Source organism: Furipterus horrens, unplaced genomic scaffold (assembly GCF_987537825.1).
Source record: "Furipterus horrens unplaced genomic scaffold, mFurHor1.1.pri manual_scaffold_1, whole genome shotgun sequence".
NCBI lineage: Eukaryota > Metazoa > Chordata > Mammalia > Chiroptera > Furipteridae > Furipterus > Furipterus horrens.
The window spans coordinates 167,376,823-167,399,608 of NW_028327171.1; positions in this window are offsets into that span (position 1 = coordinate 167,376,823).

The window sequence follows — 22,786 nt, forward strand, 5'->3', positions numbered from 1 at the left end:
ATACTACATGATTTTTATAACCTGGGCATTTAATGAACGTGCCAACATTTTTTTTTTAAGGAAGAATCGCAAAAATATTCTGCCCTGTACTTAAAATACTGCCTGGCCTTAGATATCTTCCTACTCAGTAGCAAGCACTTTCTTGCACTGTGAAGGTTTTTACCTTACAATGTTGAAGTGGAAGTCTCCCATATTATTTTATAAAATGTTTTGTGACTGGCAATAAATTGAAAACATGAATCAACTCTTATTTTGAAATTTAAATTGGGACAACTTAGGTTTTGAAAATATAATGATGTCTTTTAAATAAAAGTCTTGCATATCAAGGGCCAACATTCTGTAAACATTCAAAAAGTTGTAGGTAGGTGGCTTGCACTAAATCTCACAATCTTCAGTAGGGGACGTGGTTTTGGAATGTATATTTCCAATGTGCATTATTCTAATGGAGAAAGCCAGAGGGATAGTGTATGGTCTGAGTTATCCCAGGTTTTCATTATCCAAACACAGATGACCAGCTGATTGCATGAATGAAGATCTGTTGTATGATTTTTGAAAGGTTATATTTAAGTGCTCTTTGAATAACTTTTCATGATATAAGTTATTATAGAAAAGGTCTTAATTTAATGAGCATTGCCCCTCCGTTTGTACCAGCTGAATGCCAGATCTGAACTCCTCTAGTCAAAGACAGATTCCTATCCTATTTCCGATTGATGGGATAAGGACCACAACATCCCTTCATTGTTAAAGCCAACCAGTTCCAGAACAGAACATCATGGGTAAAGAACTGGGGACACAAACTCTTAGTGTTAGGGTCCCTCCATGGCCTTGTGAATAGCTAGCTTATCACAGAAGAAGCCAGAAATCAGTCACCTAATTTCAGTTTGTCTTCAATCGCTATGACATGGATGTAGCATTTTAATTGATGAGGACTGAGGTAGCTCATTTGCAAACATGGCTTTTGCTGGAGAAACTTTTTATCATATATGATTAACTGCTGGCCCCAGTAATTAACTTTCTTACAGTGTAGCCCAATGCACTTGAAAAAAAAATGCTATAATATGGTGTGAAGGATTTATGTGTGTCAACAAAGAACACACCACTGGTTTGCTTATTTCTGGCATTTTTAAACTACTACACCTTTTGTTCCATTTCCACATTTGGAAAGAATTACACATTATACTGCCCACTTTTTTCTAGTTTTCATGTTTCTTTAACCACCAACTAACCAAAGACTTAACAGCAAAAGAAAGGATTGCCAGTTTTTGCTACAAACCTTTAGTCTTTTTTCTTGCCTTGGTAAAGCTGCTTTATGTTGAGGAATATGACAGTTATTTTTTAGTTGGTTAAATTACGAGATTTTTGAGCAAAATACACAATTTTTATTCCAGTAAGAGATGTTGGATGTTGTCTTCATTCAGGAGTTACTTTCTGAAAGTTTAGAAGCATACGTCCTATAGCTGTCACATAACTATTGTGAGACATTTTGTAGTTTTGAGTTGAAATGTTGACATCTGTTTATAATAAATTTAAAATGGTGAAAAATTCCTTTAGGGAACAGTTTGGGAGGCCAGGGCGTTTTTAAGTTAACTCAAATATAAAAGGCCACAGTATTTCGACATGGTTTTATACTTACATGTCTTCCATTATGGGATTCAAACACTGGGACTAAAGAGACAAAAAAGACACGCAGCACACTCAGATGGCTTTTCTAGGTCATAGAATTGAATTTCTCTTTCCCTGTACCATTTAAGACTCACTCATTTGATTGGAATCTATTTTTAGTTAGAAAATTTGGAGGCTCATAGGTAACTGACATTTTCATAAACCACATTAAATGGTATCATTTTGAATTTCTATAATGAAAAAACATGTCAGTCCCAAATCATTGAAGGTTATTGTGACTTAATTATAATAGGCAAAACTAAACATTTTAATGCTTCAGACTGATGTTTTCCAAAGGGATAAAGTTAATAATGGGTGTTTTTGAGGTAGCACGCTCAATGCACTTTTAATTTCCAGTCAGCAGACAGCAGTACTTAATTTCAATTCAGAGAGCAAGTTACGGAGGTTTTCTGTGTAATGTATGACAAATATACCCAGAGCTTCCAGAAAACGATTCTTAAGTGAAAACTGAACAGTTAAGTGGAAGATTCTCTGGTTTTCCTTAGAAGGGGGAACATTGTGGTTCTACTACAGTCAAGAAGCTTTAACAAGGTAAGAGGCAGCTTTTACTACTCTTCAGTGTAAACATCTGGCCTTATTCCTGCTAACTATGATATTAAACACAATCTGAAATTTTATTTACTATAAAAAAACATAAGATTTTATGTTTTCTCTAACTTTTCTTGGGAACATGCTAAGTGAAGTGAATTTGATTTATTGCAATTTGCAGTGTTATTGCTATAGGTGCTAAGCTAGCCCCTGTACTTTATGAAATAAAGATCACTCTAAAGAAATTCTTCCAAATAACCCAAAGAAATAAAATGTTTCTGGATACTAGGCTTATAAAATGGGTATATGCATTTTCTTAGCTCTTCATCATTGGAAGGCGTGGTTTATCCTACTGTTTCTACTTGCGGTACTGTTCCAAAAGTAAACTGAATCTCCCATTCCATAAACGTTCTGGGCCTGTGCTAAATCCTAGTTTCTGGATGATTAGTACAAGTCACCATAGGCATTCACTTTCAATTTGTAACGTTCTGGCTGAATTATCTCTTGTCCATCTACATCTTTGCTGTCAGTTCTGTAATATATTATTTCAGGTTTATGTCTATTCTACAGTGGTCCTTCCTGGTTTGTCATCTCTGAAATGGGTTACTATGTCACTGATTAATTGTCCCTCCTGTTATCACTTGACAAATTGGTGTCCAGTGTGTTTAGGCATCCCAGCCCCAGCCCCTGATGTCCCCACAGAACACAACACCTTGAAGGTCCCAGCACCAGCCACCTGTGCTCCTGGTCACACCTAGGTTTTTGTAACATGTCTTCCCTTTTGTTCTGCACCCCTGGATGGGACTGAGAAATTATTTTCTTGCAATGATTAATTTTTGGATTACTTCACAATTGCCTTTTTGCTTTTTTAGTTTTCTACCATCTGTATAATCAATTCCCTATTTCCTGCACTGAATCTATTTGAAATACTTAATTTCTGTCTTCCTTATCCCTGAACAATACAGCTGTAAACATAAAAATCCATATTTAAAGTATTATTCCAGTACTTTATTGAGGAAGGTTTTTATTTTCTAGACTCCATCTATTAGTTCAGGTACAACTTGTTAGTATCTTGGGTTATGGTAGCATAAAAATTGAATCATTTACTTTCAATCTGAAAGTCGAACCAATAAAATTAGAGATTTAGGTTGGAAGAAGGAAAAACGAACAAACCAACATTGCATTCAGCAATTGTTTAGATTTATGATTATCAAGTCAATAAATTCCTGAGTATAAAATACTTAACACTGTATAAACTTCAAATTAATAGTAAGCTCTTCATAGCATATGTGACCCTCTCTTTGAATGTTTTCCTCTCTCCCTTCAAAACAGCCAGGAGGAAAACCATAAGACACCCAACCTCAAGCAGAATGAACTAGATACTCTGATTAACCTTTTAAAGGAACAGTTAAAGAAATCAAATTTGTAGTTTAAGAGCTTCGAAAAAGAATCTCCAGGCCCAGATATTTTCACTGAATGTCTACTAAACATTTAAGGAAATTAATGTCAGTTTTACTAATCTCCTCCAGAAAATAGGAGATGAGAGAACACTTTCCAACTCATTTTATAAGACTAGTATTTCTGATACCAAAACTAGACAAAAACAGTACCAAAAATAAATTAAAGCAAAAAAGAAAACCCTAGGGACCAATATCTCACAAGAATTTAGATGTAACAGCCTCAAAAAAAAAAAAAAAAAAAAGAATCTAATGTCCAGAAAGAAGTATATACCATGCATGCTCAAGTGGAATTTATTCCATGTATGCAAGGCTGGTTCAACATTCAAGGATCAGTGTGATCCACCATATCAACAGACTAATGAAGAAAAATCCTATGACTATCAGTTGGCACAGGAAAAGCATTTGACAAAATCCAACCCCATCTGAAATAGCCAGGGGTTCCTACTTTGGGATCTGATAGCGGTGGCTCCGCTCTCATGAAACTTTCCCATCTTTGACACTCCCCTATATAAGGATAATACTTTTCATATATAATTTATGAAGGAGTCACATTTTAAAAGAAATGCATGAGTGGAAAGGGTATGTCAAAGTTATTGTATCATAATTTTCCAATGCACATTTAAAAATGTGATTTTTTTTTTGCATAGAGAAAATAGTATTTTTCTAAATAGTGTAGATGGAAAGTTCATAATTATTCCTATGATATATACACTTTATAGGACTCAGCTAATGAGTATCATAACACTTCTGTTCCCAAGATCTATCATTATACAGTAACAGTTGAATGACTATTTTAATTACATAGCCAGGCTATCAATTTCCAGATCCAGTGCTAATGTACTTCCTGGCTAAAGCTGAAACTCTTTAAGAGCAGTTAGCTAAATCATGAATTCATATCGTTTAGACACCGGCTTCTAGAACTAAATGTAAGAATGTATACAAAATGCTTAGCACATTTCCTTCCACATAATAAGTACTCAATAAATGATAACCAGGAACATCAGTATTATAAACCAATGATGTCATAAGGTTTTTTAACATTAGTGCTGCGGGTCCTTTTTTTAAATGTAAAGCATTTTCAACCTATTGATCAATTTTTCAAATTCAGGTCTTAAATGATGGGAACAATTTTATGATCTTTTAAGTTTAGTCACTGTTCTATCAATCCAAGGGTCAATGAAAAGATTTACAAATAGTTTTCCCCTGTAGTAGACATCAGCCATTTACATGCTATATATGCATGTCAGTAAAAACAAATGCTGCCAGCTAATGCCTTAATTAAAGCCCTTGCTGCATCAAAGTTGTGTCAGTTGGCTTACTTTGCACAGCAGACGCTGTGAAGAGTTAGTGCTGTAGGGCAGAAGGGTTATTGAGAGGTAACTAGAACACAATTGAGAGACGACTTGGGGAAGGGACAGTATTGGGCAGGGAGAGCTGCAAACCCTCATGCCTGTCTGGCAGTCTTGGCTGACATAATGAGGAGCTGGGGAGCAAAGACCGCCCATGAGGCTTGTCATTCAGGACGGAAATGGCCAGTTCCATCTCCGTGCTCAGTCACTGATGGGGGCTACTCTGGAAGAGCTGGTGAGAAAGCCAAAGCAGAGCCTGAAGGCACCAGCAGGTGGAGCTAATTCACTGGATAGCTAATCGGGAATTCTTTTTTTAGTTTAAATTTTTTTCAATACAGCGCATCTAATATTTTGTATTAGTTTCAGTTGTACAGCATAGTGGTTAGACAATCATATACCTTACAAAGTGATTCCCCTGATAGTTCCAGTACCCACCTGGCACCATGCATAGTTACCACAGTGCTATTGACCATATTTCCTGTGCTGTACTTTAAACATCCCCATGACTATTTTGTAACTACCAGTCTCGGGGACTGGGTGAAAGGTGAAGGGATTGAGAAGGACAGAGCGGTAAATTCTTTTTTGAAGGGAGATCTGAGCAGTATATCCGCACCACTTCCCCAGAAGAAACGCTGGAGAAGACTTAGAAAAGTAAAATTCCTATTTGAGCTGCTTTGTTGCTAATGACTTCTTTACCTGTCTGGACTCCTCTGAGAAAGGTGATTTTAAAACCATTCTTCCATGAGACACCCATCAGCTAAAACTATGTAATTTGAGACGGGGAAAAATCATAAAAATTAAGGTAATGGATATGTAGAATCTTCTCAATACTAAGTTTTCTACTATTTTCATTCATTTTATGCCTCATATGACGTGCCTGTTTGCTAGTTTTGGGGCACAACAGTGACAGTGATAGCTGTTTATACTTTCTCTTGAACATAGTTTTGTAGATCTGATTTTATACTATTTAGTTACTATAGCCACTTTCTGTCAGAAAAAATACTACTTTGTTGGAATTACACATCCAATATTTCATGATTTTCTGAAAAATGTTTAATATTCTGAAAATAGCAGGACTGTTTGCCTTGTTCAGCCACTAGAACAAAATTGAGAACTCCTCCATTGCTATTAAACTAAATTATAGAAGCAGGGTAGTGCTTCCCCAAAGATAACTAATCTACAAAGTCACCTGTAAGATGAATACTTTTTAAAATAAAAACTCAACTATGCACAGAATCAGTTACCAATCAGTTATACTGAACTGGCTACACAATAGAAGTTATTAAACTACAATGTAAGGAAAATAGGGCCTGTGGTTAAACATCTTTCTTAATTAACAAGTCCATCTCCTAATCTGATTTAGCTATATGGATTCACTCATTTATTCAACAAACATTGTAGAGTGCCTACAATGTAAGAGGCATTGAGGGTATGCATCTATGAACAGGTGCTTTACAGAAGAAAGACACCTGTAGCCAAATCGTACGTAAATAAGTACTCAACCTCCTCAGTAATCATAGAAATACAAATTAAGACCACATTGAGATACAATTTATTATCTCGTAGATTAAAAATCTAACAAAGCTAAGGGTGAGAATGTGGGTCAGTGTGAACTCTCAGTGTATATTGATGATGTGCAAATTTATAACTTAATTTTGAAATCAGTTTGGCAGTTTCTTATAAAGTCATGCATTGACATACACTGTGATCTGTTTTTCTTTCTTTTTTTATTACTGATTTATATATATATATATATAGAGAGAGAGAGAGAAATCTTGATTTGTTATCGCACTTATTTATGCATCTATTGGTTGATGGAACCTACAAACTTGGTTTATTGGGATGACACTTTAACTAACTGAGCTACCCAGCCAGGACCCCCTGTGATCTAAATTCCACTCCTAGGTACATATTCTGGAGAAATTTACACATGTATTGAAATGCTTTTAGCAGCACTTTTGGCAATAACAGAAACAACTGGAAATATCCCCCAAACCCAAAGACAGGAAATAAGTAAATTTTGTCATATTCTATTTATTCAATGAAGTAGTATAAAGCAGTGAAAATCAATGAGCTACAGCTGCACACATGGATGCATCTTAGGAACATAATTTTGGTTGAAAAGCAATTCCCAGAAGGCACACTCTATGATACCATCTCTATAAGCTCAAAAACATACAAAGGAAAACACTGTGTTGCTTAGGCATATGTGAAACTATATATTTTTAAAAGGTGAGAGGATGAAAAATGCAAAGCTCAGGAGGGATGGGACAATTGGTTATTGTTGAAGTTGAAGGTTTTGTGCTGGATAACAAGTTCATGGAGACTTACTGTAGTCTGATGCATAATTTACAGATGCGATATACATGTTATTTTAAAATTTATGAATATTTTAAAATTACTTAGATAATTTAAAAAGCAATAAAATAATGCTTCTTCTTGGAAAGCATATTCCTGCATAATGGTGGAACTAACAGTGGAATCCATATTTTCTATCTCCCAGGCTAGTGTTCTTGGAAAGTTCACTTTCAGATAAATAGAAAAGCATAACACAATGGCATACATTATACTTTCCCACTAAAGTATTCTTTTTCTTTCTTTTTAATTTGTAAAAAAGTATTGGTTATTACAAAAAAATTTGAACAATACTTAAGACATTCAAAAAAAATGTATTTTCTCCCTTCTGCACTTCTCAACTTCCACAATCCCTCTCCCTAGATATGATTACTGTCACTACACTTGGGCATCATTCCTGACATTTTCTATGCATATATGAACATATGTACATTTATATAAACACACCAAACACACAGCCTTTTAAATGGACAACAGTGTGGTGATTGCTGGTGGGAGGGGACTAAATGGTAATGGGAAAAAAAAAAAAGATAAAGATAATGTCCATATAAAAAATAAAAATGAAAACATAAAACCTTTTTGCCTGCAAATACTCTTCAACAACATATTCTTTTACTTAAGAGTAACATTTTTCATGTCATGATTTTACCCATAAATCACCCTGAATACTTTTAGGGATCAATTGCAATGGGTAGGTCAGGATCGAATTTCAACACTCACTTCATGATAGGTACGTAGGTCATTGCCAGTGTAATATAACATTAACGGAAATTCTATGTCCATTTTAGCTGAGGCTTTCAAATCTGCATATAAAACAAAAAGTGCCAACTATCCCTACATTCTAAAGTGAGATGCTGGACCACCTAGGTTGGACTTGCAAAGGAGGTCTCTATACAATGTCTTGGACCCTGAAGTTGTCATTCATGATAAGATAAAAAATTATTGACATTTATAAGTTTGAAAAAAAATAAAACTTTATTGTGAGATTTTGAAAAATGCTGAAGACAGAGCAAGGTGTTCTTAGTTTACCCAAAAGAAGGTGGCCAAAAAGTACAAGCTAACAGTTATAAAATAAGTAAGTCATAAGAATGTGGTGACTATAGTTAGTAATACTGTATTGCATATTTGAAAGTTGCTTAGAGAGTAGATCTTAAAAAAGAAGATGGTCGAGGAGCCATCGGTCCAATGTTTGGACAATGACGGTAACAAGCAGTACAGTATAAAAGACCATATTCTTACTTTGCTTTACTTTCATAATCATTACCAGATAGAAGTAGGAGCAAAATTGGTATAAGAGAACTGAAGGGAAATGTTAGTGAAGGAAAAAAAAATATAATCGTGCACCAAGAACCTCTAAAATAATTTTCTCCAAACCTGAAAAAGGGTATTTGAAAGAGAATGATGAATTCTCAAGTCAGGAACTCAGGTGTGCAGATGTCTTTGACTGGATTCCCTGGAAACAGAATGAAGTGGAGAACTGCGTTAGAAAATTTATTGGGGCGAGTTCATGGTAGATAAACCTGGAAGGAAGTGAGGGTGGCAAGATCGGGCAGAGCAGAAAGCTTTCGGGCAATGTGGTTGTCACTGAGGTTTCAGCCAATCCTGGGAGTTCTGAAACTGAGAAGAGAGGGTTTTGCGATTCTATTGCGTCTGTCCGGTGCTGGACACAGATCATCCTTCTGGGAGGGCGATAACCTTAGGGGAAACAGTGAAGGCCCATGAGGAGGGAATCTGGGAGAAGTACCACAGTATCCACTACAACAAATACAATAATGTAGGTTTTTTTTCCTTTCTAGTCCTCATTCATCTCTGTTTTAAGGCTCCAGTTTACCATGACTTTTACCACCTGTGCTACTCTCAGGCTCATGGAAAACCATTCTGCCATTCCCCAAGATGCACTGGGAAAAGTAGGGATTTGTGAGGTTGTCTGAGGTTGCCTAGATACCTCATTTAGACGCTTTCACTCATTCTGCTCCTCCTGGACTTGAGAAAATCCTTACACCCTGCTTCTTTCCCAGGGCTTAAAGGTTTCTCATGTCCAGAAGGAGCAGAATGTCCCCATTCGCTTCTGTTCTTGGATTTCCAAACATACTGTGTGTTTCTCCTCTCTCTGTCCCCAGTCTGAAGAAGTTTAGGAAGCTCAATAGACCACTGGGGGAGATGGAGGAAAGCAGGGGGCATGGCGGTATCAGGAAAAGTTGATTCTGATAGCAGATAACAATTTTCCCCATCTAATTTTTTGTGACCTGAGTTCCCTCTGGGTCTAAGTTTTTTATTTTTCCTCCCAAAGTCATAAACTTCAGAAGTTTAAAAGCCTTTTCTTTGCTTTTCTGCTGTAACAACCTTTTCCAGGGGCAACGAATGCATTGATTAAATGAGTGAAGGGCAGAGCATAAAAGAAATTCAGAAAAGAAAATCTTAGGTAACATCTCAAAATCCTATTCTACCACATTTACATCCAAGGATCCTAAGAGGCTCTGTAGATGAGATCAATGGAACTTGTCATAGTCTTTCATGGTTCAGGGAGAAGGAGTGAAAGGCAGAAGATCAAAGTCAGAAAAAAATTTCTGTTTATGATTTTAAAGTAGGAAGAAGAAGGATGCTGCAAACGATAGACTGGTAACCTTAATGTTCCACATAGGGAAAATGCTAAACAAAACTCATCTCCTTTTTCTTCTTCCTTTTCTTTTTCCTTTTTCTTTTTCTTTGTCTTGGTCAAATGTCTTAAAATAAGGTACCATATCTGGACTTCAGTAAATAATTTGACAGCTCCTGAGATGTCACTACAAATAAGATGCAAAAATGGGGACCAGAAAATAGAGGGGTTGGTAGATTTGTAGTGCAATGAACCACTATCCCCAATGAGAACAGGAACATGGCCAAAGTCACATGGTCAAGATAGGGCTGACACATAAAGAGAGTGAGGAGAGAAGCCCTGGGAACCCATGGTAATCTGAAACTGAAGTCAGCATCTGTCATGTGGAACTCAAAGGAAAAAAAAAACAAAAAAACTGAGGGCAAATTTCTGATAATTAGAATTTGTCTCAAAAGCAAATAAAAGCAAACAACAACATAAAAACAAAAACAAAAAACCCTGACTGTTGTGAGGTAATAAGCTTACCAGCAGCCTGAGTCATGGAGAAGATTCATTCATTCACTAAATATCCAGACTGCCTACCCTCCACTCACAGAGGATGAAACTAGATGATGCCTAAGAGCTCCTGCAGTTCCGAGCAGCCATGATTCTATATTTTCAAAAATGTGAGTGATAAACCAAAACCAACTGAACTGCCACTTTTTTACAAATATGTTTTACATGACTTACAGAAAAACTGGTGATTTGGGAAGAGTTTTATCAAAGCCCATGGATATACTGAGAACAGAATTTATGGCTCATGACTGGAAATATTAATGGAAGCACTAATAAAAGTTATGATATGTAGTAATAAAACACGGAGGCATGGACTCATAAATCATATTCCAACAGGATAAGGCAGGCCATTTTTCCTTCGTGATTTAATACAGAGTAGATTTTACACTAACTGTAGCTTTCCACAGGAGACCTATAAATCTCAGTATTGGCTAAAAACTGAGGTTAAACTATGCTGTTTCCAAGATAAAATACCAATGAATATACAGATATGAAAAAAATGTGACATTTTAGACTTACAAGGTGGCAACGGTTAGTCACTTCACTTGATAGCATAAGACCACAGGAGGGTGCTCATTGGTTACTCCTAACTTAAAATTCAGTAGGTTGACTTTCTCCCTTTTGGCTTTACCAAGATTCTAGACCAAAGTCTGATGAGGAATTAAAACATACTAGTTTTGGTGACAGTTGTTGTTTTTGCAGCTCAACGACTTACCCCTGCCTTCTGGTATCAGAGCAGCTCTGTCCACGTGGGAACTCCTCCCATACCTGATGGAACTGCCAATCATGGGACCTGGCTCCCCAACCACTAGGGTGTGGCTTAGGCTGGCTGAATTTTCCCATCCACCTTGTGATGTTTAATTTTATGTGCCAATTTGACTGGGCTAAAAGATGCCCAGCTAGCTGGTAAAACATTATTTCTGGGTTTGTCTGTGAGGGTGTCTCTGAAATAGATTAGCTTTAAAATGGGAGACTGAGTAAAGAAGATGCTCTCACCAGTGCACCGTGCAGGTGAGCACTATCCAGTCCATTGAGGACCCAAACAGACCAAAGAGGTGGAGGAAGAGCACATTCTCTCTCTCTCTCTCTCTCTCTCTCTCTCTCTCTCTCTTTCTGCTTGAGCTAAGACATCCATCTTCTTCTGCCCACAGGCATCGGTGCTCCTAGTTCTTGGTATTTCAGGCTCAGACAGGACTTACATCATCAACTCCCCATTCTCAGGCCTTTGGTCTGCGACTAAGTGATACCACCAGCTTTCCTGGCTCTCCAGCTTGCAGATTGCAGAGCATGGGTCTTCTCAGCCTCCATAACCGCATGAGCCAATTCCTGTAAATCATTGTGTGTGTGTCTTCTGTTTATCTGGAGAACCTGACTAATACACACCAGAACAGTGACTTACCCAGTGAGTCCCCTCATTTGGCCCAAACAGGTCCAGAATCCTTTTTCAGGCATTATTAAGGATGCTAAGGGAAGGATTAGGAGAAGCTTATCTCCTGAGATCACAAGCACTAGAGACTGAGTCTGGATATGCTGGGGACCCATTCTTGTCACCACAAGGAAAGAACCTCCTTGGGAGAAAAGTAGTACAGTAATCTATTGTTATGACTGCTCACTGCTACGGCTAAAATTCAAATTCAAGTAAGGGCCGAGGGCAACTGTTCTCTCCCCGCCCTGCTCCAACAGCTAATTAACCAGCTGTCTTGTGGATTTACCTTTTAAATAAATCCTCTTTCTCCACCCTTACTGCATTACTGTAGTTCAGCTTTTGTCTGTATTCTAGACAGATTTAATTAATTCTCCATGCTCACTCTTCAGGAAGAATGATGTTTGTGAAATGTTCATCTAATAGGATAATGCTTCTGTTTGTAACTCTCTCCTTCTAGCCTTATCTCCTGCTAGTCCCTGCCATGGCTCCCTGTGCCTGGAACACATCCCTGTTGCTTCCATAGGACCGAGTCTTGCTCACTTTTCAGGACTCCGCTTAAATATCCCTTTATTCAGTAAGCCTGAAGTCAATCTCTAGTTTAGTCTACTCAGATGACCCTTCTATGAGTTCCTGCAGTGCTCTTTATTTATCTTAGAAAAGCACTTCTGACATCTTATTTAAATTGCTTAATTGTGTTTTCCCTTTCTGAATTATAAGCACTGTATGGCTCATGGATATTGCATTCCCAGAGGCTATAGCAATGCCTAGCACATAGTAGGAAATATATAGATTTATGTCATGTATATATGTGTATGTATATATCTGTGTATGCATGTACATATATGTAATGTAGTGTAAGTTTTTTAAAGTTTTCAATAGCCTAAGTCAGATACATGTTAAATTTTCCATTTTTTTTTGTTTGTTTGTTTTTGGAGGTAGGGTGATAATTGATAATAATGGAGGTGATGAAAAAAATTAATTTGCATACTTAAATTTCTGCTATCATATCATTATTGCCAGTTTTCAAGAGGCATTGCATGCTTAGTTTGCAGAAGAGGAAAACTGTATAAGGAATGGAATGAAGTAACTTCTCTTCTGGCTGTAGTTTGGAAATCCACCAAGGCATTAATTTCCATTATTTTAAAGCTTTAGTTTTGATATTGATTTTGGGGAGATCATTGATTTATTTAAGAAATAAATTAAAAACACCTAAAAGGGTAAGCTAATTTAGGAAGAGATCATGATAAGTGCTTTAGAGAAGGTGCAATAACATACTACATTGTCCACTTTCTTTTGCAGCTCTGAATACTTTTCAATTTATAAATGATTTACAAGCTCAGCTACTACATAAAGAAAAAAAAGACTCACTAATCCATTTCGTCAAAATCCCAAAAGAGAGAAGAAAAAAAAAAAAAGAGAGAAGAGAGAGTCTGAAAAAGCTTCAAAGTTGCCATGGCAATCAAACCCCAGGCCCAGCCACGTGATTATTCAAACCATTCTGGGTGCAGGGGATTAACTGATACACTGGGCTGGGAACCCTGTCTGGAAGAATAGTATCTAAACCTGCACCCAGCACAGCTACCGCCAGCACCTGTGAATTGTCCCAGGCTCTGTTCTTCTTGGCCATTTTGCTCTTCAGTTCTCGCAGTTTCAATTCAATATTCAGGTATTTTCTGCAATAGAGGTTTCACAAAGCCTTATGTTCTTTAGGGAAATACTGGAGTGGAACAGAAAATAATCTGTTGTGCAAAAGCAATTGCAGATGGTGGAGTCATAGAAACCAGCAGAGCCCAATATAATGAATTATAAGCATGCTTGTGTTTGAAGCAAGCACTGACATAAAAGAGGCAACAGATGCTTCTATTAGCTTATAAAATATACACAGTATCGAGAAAACCATAGATAGTGATGAGAAGATCCAGGAAATTCAGATGCCAGGCCACATTTTGATCCCCTTGCCTTTTGACATCAGGTGCAGAGGGTTAAGATAATCCTAGTCTCTCACCGATGGCATTGTTATCATACTCTTCTTTGCAGCAGGCCTTTCTCTTTCCCCCACTTCATCCCTCCTCCCTAATTCCCTTCCACCCCCCATCATAGATACCAAGAATAATGTGCTTGGTATTAGTCCTTGGATATGAAAGCATTTTTGAAAAATACAGTAGTTTTTGTGTGAGTTGATGTTGAAAACATACATTAATAGGATTACACAACACATTTCAATTTGTTTCTTGTTCTGTTTTGTTTTGTTTTTAAGCCAAACACAAGGTTTTTAAGCCTTGTCTTACTGCTCTGTATAGTTCTGGTTCATTATTTCTAACTGTGGCAGAGTATTCCATAGCATGCCTTCACTGCACTTTAAAGCTCCATTTCCAACATGATGAATTTATATTGTCTCTAAATCTCAGCCATCATAAACATCGTGATGGGCAGCTTTGAGCATGCATCTTCTTGTGTGAGAGCTGTTCTAGGGAAAGTGAGGTGGACTGATGGGTTATTTGATATAAACATACTTAATTTCCCCAGATTGTTTTTCAAAATAACTACACCAGTCTACCCCTAACCACCAGCAGTAAATGATAGTGGCCTTTCCCCACAGCCCCACCAGTATTTAATGTTAGGTGACATTCTAACTTACGATTTTAATGTGCATTTCTCTAATTAGTTATGATTTTAGATCCTTTCATATTCCTGTTTTGTCAATCTGTTTATATATTTCTTTTTGGCAATCTTATATTTTTCTTGTTGATTTTCTAGAAGTATTTTTTTTTTAAAGACCTATTTACTTATTTTTAGAGAGAGGGGAAGGGAGGGAGAAAGAGAGGGAGAGAAACATCAATGTGTGGTTGCCCCTCACACACCCCCAACTGGGGACCTGGCCCGCAACCCAGGCATGTGCCCTGACTGGGAATCAAACCAGTGACCTTTTGATTCACAGGCCAGTGCTTATATCCACTGAGCCACACCAGCCATGGCTAGAAGACTTTAAATACTCTAGTTCTACACTGTCCAATAAGGTGACCACTAGCCAGGAGTAGCTATTTAAATTTAAATTAATTAAAATAAAAACCTAGGTCTTAGTTACACTAGCTCCATTTCAAGTGTTCAATAGCCTGAAACGGATAGTGGCTACCATATTGGAGAGCACCGGTACAGAACATTTCCAACATCACAGAAAGTTCTATTGGACAGCTCTGTTAATAACGTTTTGTCAATTTTTAATATCGTAAATATGTTGTCCTGAATAATGAATTAAAAATAAAGCTTATTTATTATGTCCTTTATTGAATAACAATCCTTAATATTCTTGCAGTCATATTTATTTTTTATACTTATGAGATCTTTAAAAGTCCTTCCTAACCCCCACATGTCTGCCACTCGCTTTATAGCTTTACCTTGCACATGTAGGATTTATCCATTTATATATATAATACATGAAGTTTCAACTTTATTTTTACCTCTACAATGAAACAGTTTCCAAAATGCCATCTATTAAACAATCCATCCCTTTCCTGCTGATTTGTGGGGTGGGCCCCTCTAGCAAATAACAAGTCCCACGTATATGGGTCTGTTTTGAGCATTCCACTCCACTCCGACCACTTCCACCTCCTCCCATTCCATCTCTTTCCATCTTGTCTTATCCTGTTCTATTCCATGGTCAATTTGTTTGACTAGTGCCAGGAGTACAATGCACTAATGGTTTACTTGGTTATTTGTTTATTACTAGAAAAATAAGTCCTCCCTTAAAGCAGACTCTCCTAATTATGTATTCAATATCCATTCTTCCTTTCCTTGTTACACACAGAACTCTAATGTTGTTTGAAACAGCAGTATGCCCAGCTACAAATATTCATTTTCTCAGCCTCCCTTGCAGCAATGATTGGCCATGTGATACAGTAATAAATATGAGATGGAGGGAAAATTCCCTCAGGACAGTTTTCCCCTCCCAAGTTAAAAGGATTATCATGAGAAAGCTATTCATCTCTTCTCCCCTTTCTCTTGCCTAGAATGTAGATATGAGGCCTACAGTATTCTAAGGTGACAAGCCTGGGGTCAAAGGTCTACAAATTAAGAATGGCAGGACAGGAAAACTATTAGTTCAGAGCCCGGTCAACAATAGCATTGCTTAGTTGTCAATATCAATCCTAGATGCCTCTGGGCTTAACACATGAATCAAATCATCTTCTCTCTGTGTAAGTCCCTCCAGTAGGGTTTTCTGATATTTGGAAATATATTTCTTACTGATACTTACTGAATTTTCCAAATTCACCTAATTTACACTTTTTAAAAATTTCATATAAACCTTAGAATAAGTTATTGAAGTTTCTTAAAAACATTCCTTGGAATTTTGATTGCAATGTCATTAAATTTACATATTAATATGGGGAGAACCGGAACCTTTATAATATTAAGTCATTCCATTCACAAAAATTGTGTTTCTCACCATTTATTTAGGTCTTTCATGGAAGAGTTTTAACTAGTTTTAATAAGTTTTCCCAGTATAGGTCCTGTGCGCTCTTTATTGGGTTAATTTGTGATGGGAGATCCAGAACATCAGCTTATTACATTTTACCAATTCTAAGAAGCACTTTGTTTTGCTTTGCTTTACATTGAGAAATTTGCTTTATATTTTACATTTGCTTTGCATTTACATAATTGCAATCTGGATTCATTTATAGATTGATGACATCTAACAACCATAATTGGCAAAATTCCCTTCCACTTTGCCCCCTTATTTGTACATAATATGATGGGATACTGGATTGATTTCTCATTCAGAGAAATATAATATATATTTTTATTTAACATTTTTAAAATTTGTTGATTTTCTTTCCCTTTGGTTTCATTTGCCTTGCCCACTGCCTTGGAACTTCTAATTGATCAAAATCAAAACTGAGCACTGTTTAGAAATACTCATTAACTTTCCAAATTATTACATGCACTATTTATTCTAATAATTTATAATACTAAGGACATTTTTACATTTTTTGTATACAGAGCCAATCTATTTTCTTGTTTTGCTTGTAGAAATTTTAATAAAAAAATTTGACAAGTGTAATAGGTAATACAACAAACTTCCATCAGCCAGCCTCCCAAATGAACAAACGCTGACTTTTTTATTGCTTCAATTCTTCTTCTTTTCTTTTTAATAATAAAAATTAGTTTTATTTATTAACTTATTTTTTTAGTACCAAAATCATTATTACAGACAAAGTTAAAGTTATACTTTTCCGTTTCTGCGCTCAGTTTTCACCCTCTCTTGAGGCAACTATGCTCTTCTGTTTGGAGTGCAGCTCATCCACATTTTGTGCACTTTTATTATATACAATTGGATCCATGGGATATATATGGTATTGTTTTGTAGATTTAAAATTTTTACCTGTATGACATCTGTGGTACGTGCTATTTCTGTAATTTTCATTCAACATTGTCTTTTAGTTCCTACTGTGTCAATACATAAAAAATTTAGTCTATTTAGTTTAAGTTCCAGATAGTATTTTATAAATTCCTTTATTGAGAGACATTTGGGTTGTTTTCACTAATTCATTATTATAACCAGTGCTGCAATGAACTTTGAAACTATTTCCTTGTTCATGTTCAGGTGCAAAGAATTCCTTAACCACAACTTCTGTTTCCTGAATAGAGGCAATCTGTATTTTAAAAGAAAAACTAAATGTTATTTTTTTACAAAAGGAAAATATAATTCATAAAAGCTCTAAGGATGATTTCCCTCCAATTTGTATAAAATAATCGCAGTGTGTTAGTGTATTATAACGAAAAGATGGTCTTTGTGATTACTTTCCATGAAAGAGCTCTTATCAGAATTCAACTTCCTTTTTCCCATTGGAAATTATTAAAAAAAAAAACTTCTTGTGTGCTTTTTTCCAAAAAAGTCAATGCAACTTAGTCATTTGTTTCATACACATCCTTCAGCATGTATATGTGCTTAAGTCTACAATATGACTACATTGTTCAATATGTAAATCTAGTATAAATATGTATATATATATATATATATGTGATATCTAGGCATTTATATTACACCCATTTCTATAGCAACAGGGTGGATTTATAAAACTGTAAATATATTTCATAGAAATGTTAGATTATTTTTAAAAATTGTTACATTTCTATCATTTACAGAAGGTGTACTGCAATACCCCCCCACCAAAACATTTCTTTCTTCTTTTAAATTTAAAAATAAAATGCATATAGGAAAAAATCAAACTGTGCCAAAGAGAAAACAGCAAGTAGTAAGTCTCCTCCCCTCTCCAGACCTTAAGTTTCCCAGAATTTATGGCCCGGTTTATAATATGTAAGCTGTTTACATAACAGTGTGATATATTCAATAACAGGAATTAAATAATGGCTATGATTTAAACAATATTTATGAAAATAATTGTTATTTTCATTTGTTCTGGAGCATGCTATTTATCATCGCTGGGTTGGAACATACATAGTCTCAGCCCTGAATATCCTCTCAGTTCATTTATTCTGCCAACTTCCCTTCATAATAAAACTGAATTTTATTTATTAATTTAACTTTTATTTTATTTAATAACAAATTATTACTACAGACAAAGTTAAAGTTCTCTGTTTTTCCTTTTCCATGCTCATTGGTCACACTCCCCTGAGGCAATACTCTCTTGCATCTTTACTTTTCTTTCATCTTTACTTAGAATGACAATAAATAGCAAATAAAAAACATGGCAAGTTGAGAGACTATGGAAGAAAGGAAGCTTTGTATTTTAGAAGCCATAATGGCACTTTTTAGCTGCTTTTTGAACAAAGGGCCCCACATTTTCAGTTTGCCGTGGGCCCTGCACATTAGGGAGCCGGCTGCACAGTTACACATGCAACTGTATCTTGAATGACATGCTCGTCCAGTCCCCAGAAGCCCCGGCCGATAAAGTCCTGTTTTTTCTGAGGCTGCGGAACTTGATTTTCCCACGTCCCCCTGTGTCCTAGCTGTGTGTCTCAGACCCCTGCTTCCTTATTGGGGTGAGAAGCCTTACAATAGACTTCCCTAATCTGAGACAACCAGAGTTCTTTATTTTTTGCATTAAAAGCATCAAGCAGAAAAAAGCACAAAATATGCTATGGTTTTTATTTCATAAAATCATGTATAATCATTTTCACTCACAAAATAAATGATGCTAATTTAAACATGCTGTATTGGTAAAAAAACAAAAAAGATTTTTATTTAAAATAAAAATGATTCAGCTTGGAAACTGCATGAAAAACTGCGAGTGAAATATTTCTGGACTAAAATCCTCTAAAAATCAGCAAAATAAAGGAGGAGTTTAGTTCTTTCACCAGACTTTTCCTGAGGGACTCCAACCCTTATGTGTGTGTTAGGAACACATCAGACATTACGTGATCACTAGGCTTTGGATCAGGTAAACAGGATATGACCAGCAAAGCAGGCTGAGCCAGCGATGACTTTCACCTTAGCACAGATCATTAAGTAGGAGAAACAAATGTGCAGGATTCAATCCAGGAGAGGATTGTGGAAACCAGTAGGTACCACCAAAAGCTTGGAACATTGCAAATGTACAATGTTATGAAGGTTGTGAACTGTCACAGAGGATTTGTTTTATTTTTGTTATTTTTATTTTTTTAATCCTCACCTGAGGACATTTTGTCATTGCTTTTAGAGAGAAGGGGAGGAAGGGCAGAGAAAGAGAGAGAAAATTGATGTGAAACATCAATTGGTTGCCTCTTGAATGTGCCCAATTGGGAATTGAACCCACAACCTAGGTATGTGCTGGGACTGGGAATTGAACCTGCAACCTTTGGGTCTATGGGATGACGCTTCAACCAACTGGGACACACTAGCCAGGGCAGAAGGTTTGCTTTATTTTTTAAATTTATTTTTTAGATTTTTTTTTTTCCTTTGAGGAGTAGAAAGCTACTGGGAATTTAAACCTTTTAGTGAAGTTTAAGTTATGGGCTGTCTCTATCTAGTGCATTGTGTAGAGAAATTGAGAGTAACTGGAAAGGATATCTTTGATTTACTTGTAAATGTGTATTTAGTATTGACGTGAGTATAAACATTATGTCTCACTTTGGGTCTTGGCTCACTGTCCTGCAGGGAGACATTCCAACCAAAACTGCCTGAGAAACTCAGCCTGCCCATTGGCAGATGTGGTCAAAAAGGCAAATAGCTACAAAGGAACCACAATATACAGTGGGCAGAAAAAAAAAGTATGTGTATATATATGGTTAGACTGATAGTGTGGTTCCAGAGCCTAATAATCCTTTAGAAATTTATCAGGTGGCAGGTCTCTGCTCTGCTCAGTTAGTTTAGGGTGCTTTCCTTAAATATCCAAGGTCTGTGCTTGTAACATGTGGCCTTCTGCTCAAGGCCAATCAGAGGTGCCAGTCTTTTATAAGGAAAGTGAACCTGTCTTTGTTAGAGGTAATAATATGCTGAAAGTAGAATCAGGAAGGGTTTAGATAACATCACAAGTAACAAATTCAGAAGAAAGAAGTGTTCTGGTTATTCAGGCTAACGATGAATGAAAGTCAGTATACTTGGAGATTAGAATCCCATAAAACATCCCCTGGTGCCATGCTGTTGGGCAAGAATACAAGGCTGAATGGAGTGGCCACAGTCTTGATATCAAAAAAAGATAAGAAGTAAGATGTCATTATCATTATGACCTTTAGAATTTATCATGAGCTTGAAACACTATATGTGATGGGAAACTCTTTCTTTTTTGTTGTGCCAATTGCTTACATTGTTGATTTAAACCTCATGGTTACCTGGTGAGACGATGGGCTATCAATTGTGTACTTCAGTAGGTGGGAGGAGCAATAGTTATAGCCGGAAGCCATGCTGGGAATACAGGTCATGAGTATCTGTACAGAACCTGGAGCAGTGGTTCTCAGAGTGGGGTCCCTACCCAGCAGCATCACCAATGCCCAGGGCACTTGTTAGAAATGCAGACTCTCATGCCCCACCCCAGACCTACTGAATCAGAAACTCCCAGGGTTGGGGTATGGCACTCTGCTGCATTCGACAAGCCTTCCAGGTGAGTCTGATACACAAGAAAGTTGGAGAGCTGCTGGGCCAGAGAGCAGTGGCAGCTGGGTCTGGTGTGCTTCCCTGAGAGCCCCCAAACCCCAACCCAGCAGTGAATCCCAACCAAAGACTCCCCGCGTCTGTGTCAAGGTACTGGCTTTATTTAATTGTTTTGCTGAAGAGATTTAGAAAATTTAAGTGTAAAACCTTTCATCTTAGGAGATCATCTGCTTTTACACTCAAGTAGACTAAAATTGAAAGAAATTATTTACACATTTGGGAGGGGAGCTTTGGAGGGAGGCAGCACTAAGTGTCAGTCGGGTTGTATGTACAATAAGAAAGTGGTGAGGAGCTTTCCATTTATTTAAAATAAAGTTCTTTTTGGAATGTCATAATGTTTATTATAAGCAATTAGCCAATTGTATTAAGCTGCATTAACTTTCATGTTGATCTTGTTGACATCGGGGACTAAAAAGGTAACTTTTAGCCATTGGCATGAAGCTCATAATGATGACAATTTTATAAATATTAGATTGCTACCTCACCTTACTGCATCCCTTTGGCAAATCCTGGGATCATTCAAAATTAATGCCCAAAGGGTCAGAGTTGTGCCCCAGGAAGAGCATGCTCAAGGCTCGCACCATCAGTGCCAACCCTAGGTCTGTGGAAGTGGGGCCTTGACCCTGAGCCCCGTGCTATGGAGGGCTGTGTTCAGGCCCTCCTCCAGCCACAAAGCCTCCTTTCTAGCCCCTGGGCCCTGGAATTTTCTGCCCAATTGCCTTGAGATTTCCATCCAGGGCCTAAGCAGGCCTCTTCCTTCAGTCAGCCTTCCAGGGCGTAGAGCACAGCTCCATTATGCGTACTGCTAGAGCTAAGGGGCCCCGCTTTGCTAGGGAGGGAAATCTAGCTTGAATGTGTGAGCCGGAAGGTGGTCCACATTCATGTGTGCAAGGACAGAGCTAGAGGTGGGAAAAACATGGGCAGCCCTTGTGTTAGGGGCCAGTTCTCCATGGTCCATCATGAGAAACTTGTAGGAGTTCAATAATTCTAAATTAAAACCTGACCTTCTCAGGCACTATGAAGAAAAGAATATACTTAAACAGTTTACTGGCTTGAGTTATAATTTTAAATATTTAGACAAATGGTATGTGGGCCACTATTAGCACCCTTGCCATTCTTGCACAAGGCCTCACAAATGTTACGGGTGGGCTGGCCACCCACGGTGACTTATGTCCTGCTCTGTTATATAAAACTTGGACCTTCAGTTCCCATTATTGAGTTCTATGAGTGCCATCTATGAAGAAGGTTAATGTTAAATAGCATGGCAGGTTCATAGCAAGGTGGGCTTGGAGAGCAGCTCTGGTAAAGATGAGGTGCCCCAGCTTTTCTGTTTAAAATGAGCACCTGTTTTAGGAAAGAGAGAGGGAGCTAACCATGGATAGGCAGGAAGAGAGACTTAAAAACTGCACCAGAGAAGAATTTTAAGGACTATAACAGAGTGTGGCTGCTGGGATATAAAATCAGCTAGCACCTTGGCATGGAGCCTTTAGGGACTAAATAGGATAACAGTGGTTAAGAGTTCACACACACACACACACACACACCATCCCACCCCCTGTGGCTTGAATCTCATATCTGATAGTTATTAGGTGTGTGATTTTGGGAAGAAAACATGTTTTTAAGCTCCTCTGTGCCTTAGTTTCCCTACATATGAAGTGGGAATAATAATAGTGCCTGTCTTGTAGAGTGGTTGTGAGGATAAAAGGAAATGAAACATGTAGAATGTACGGTGCCCGAAACATTGCA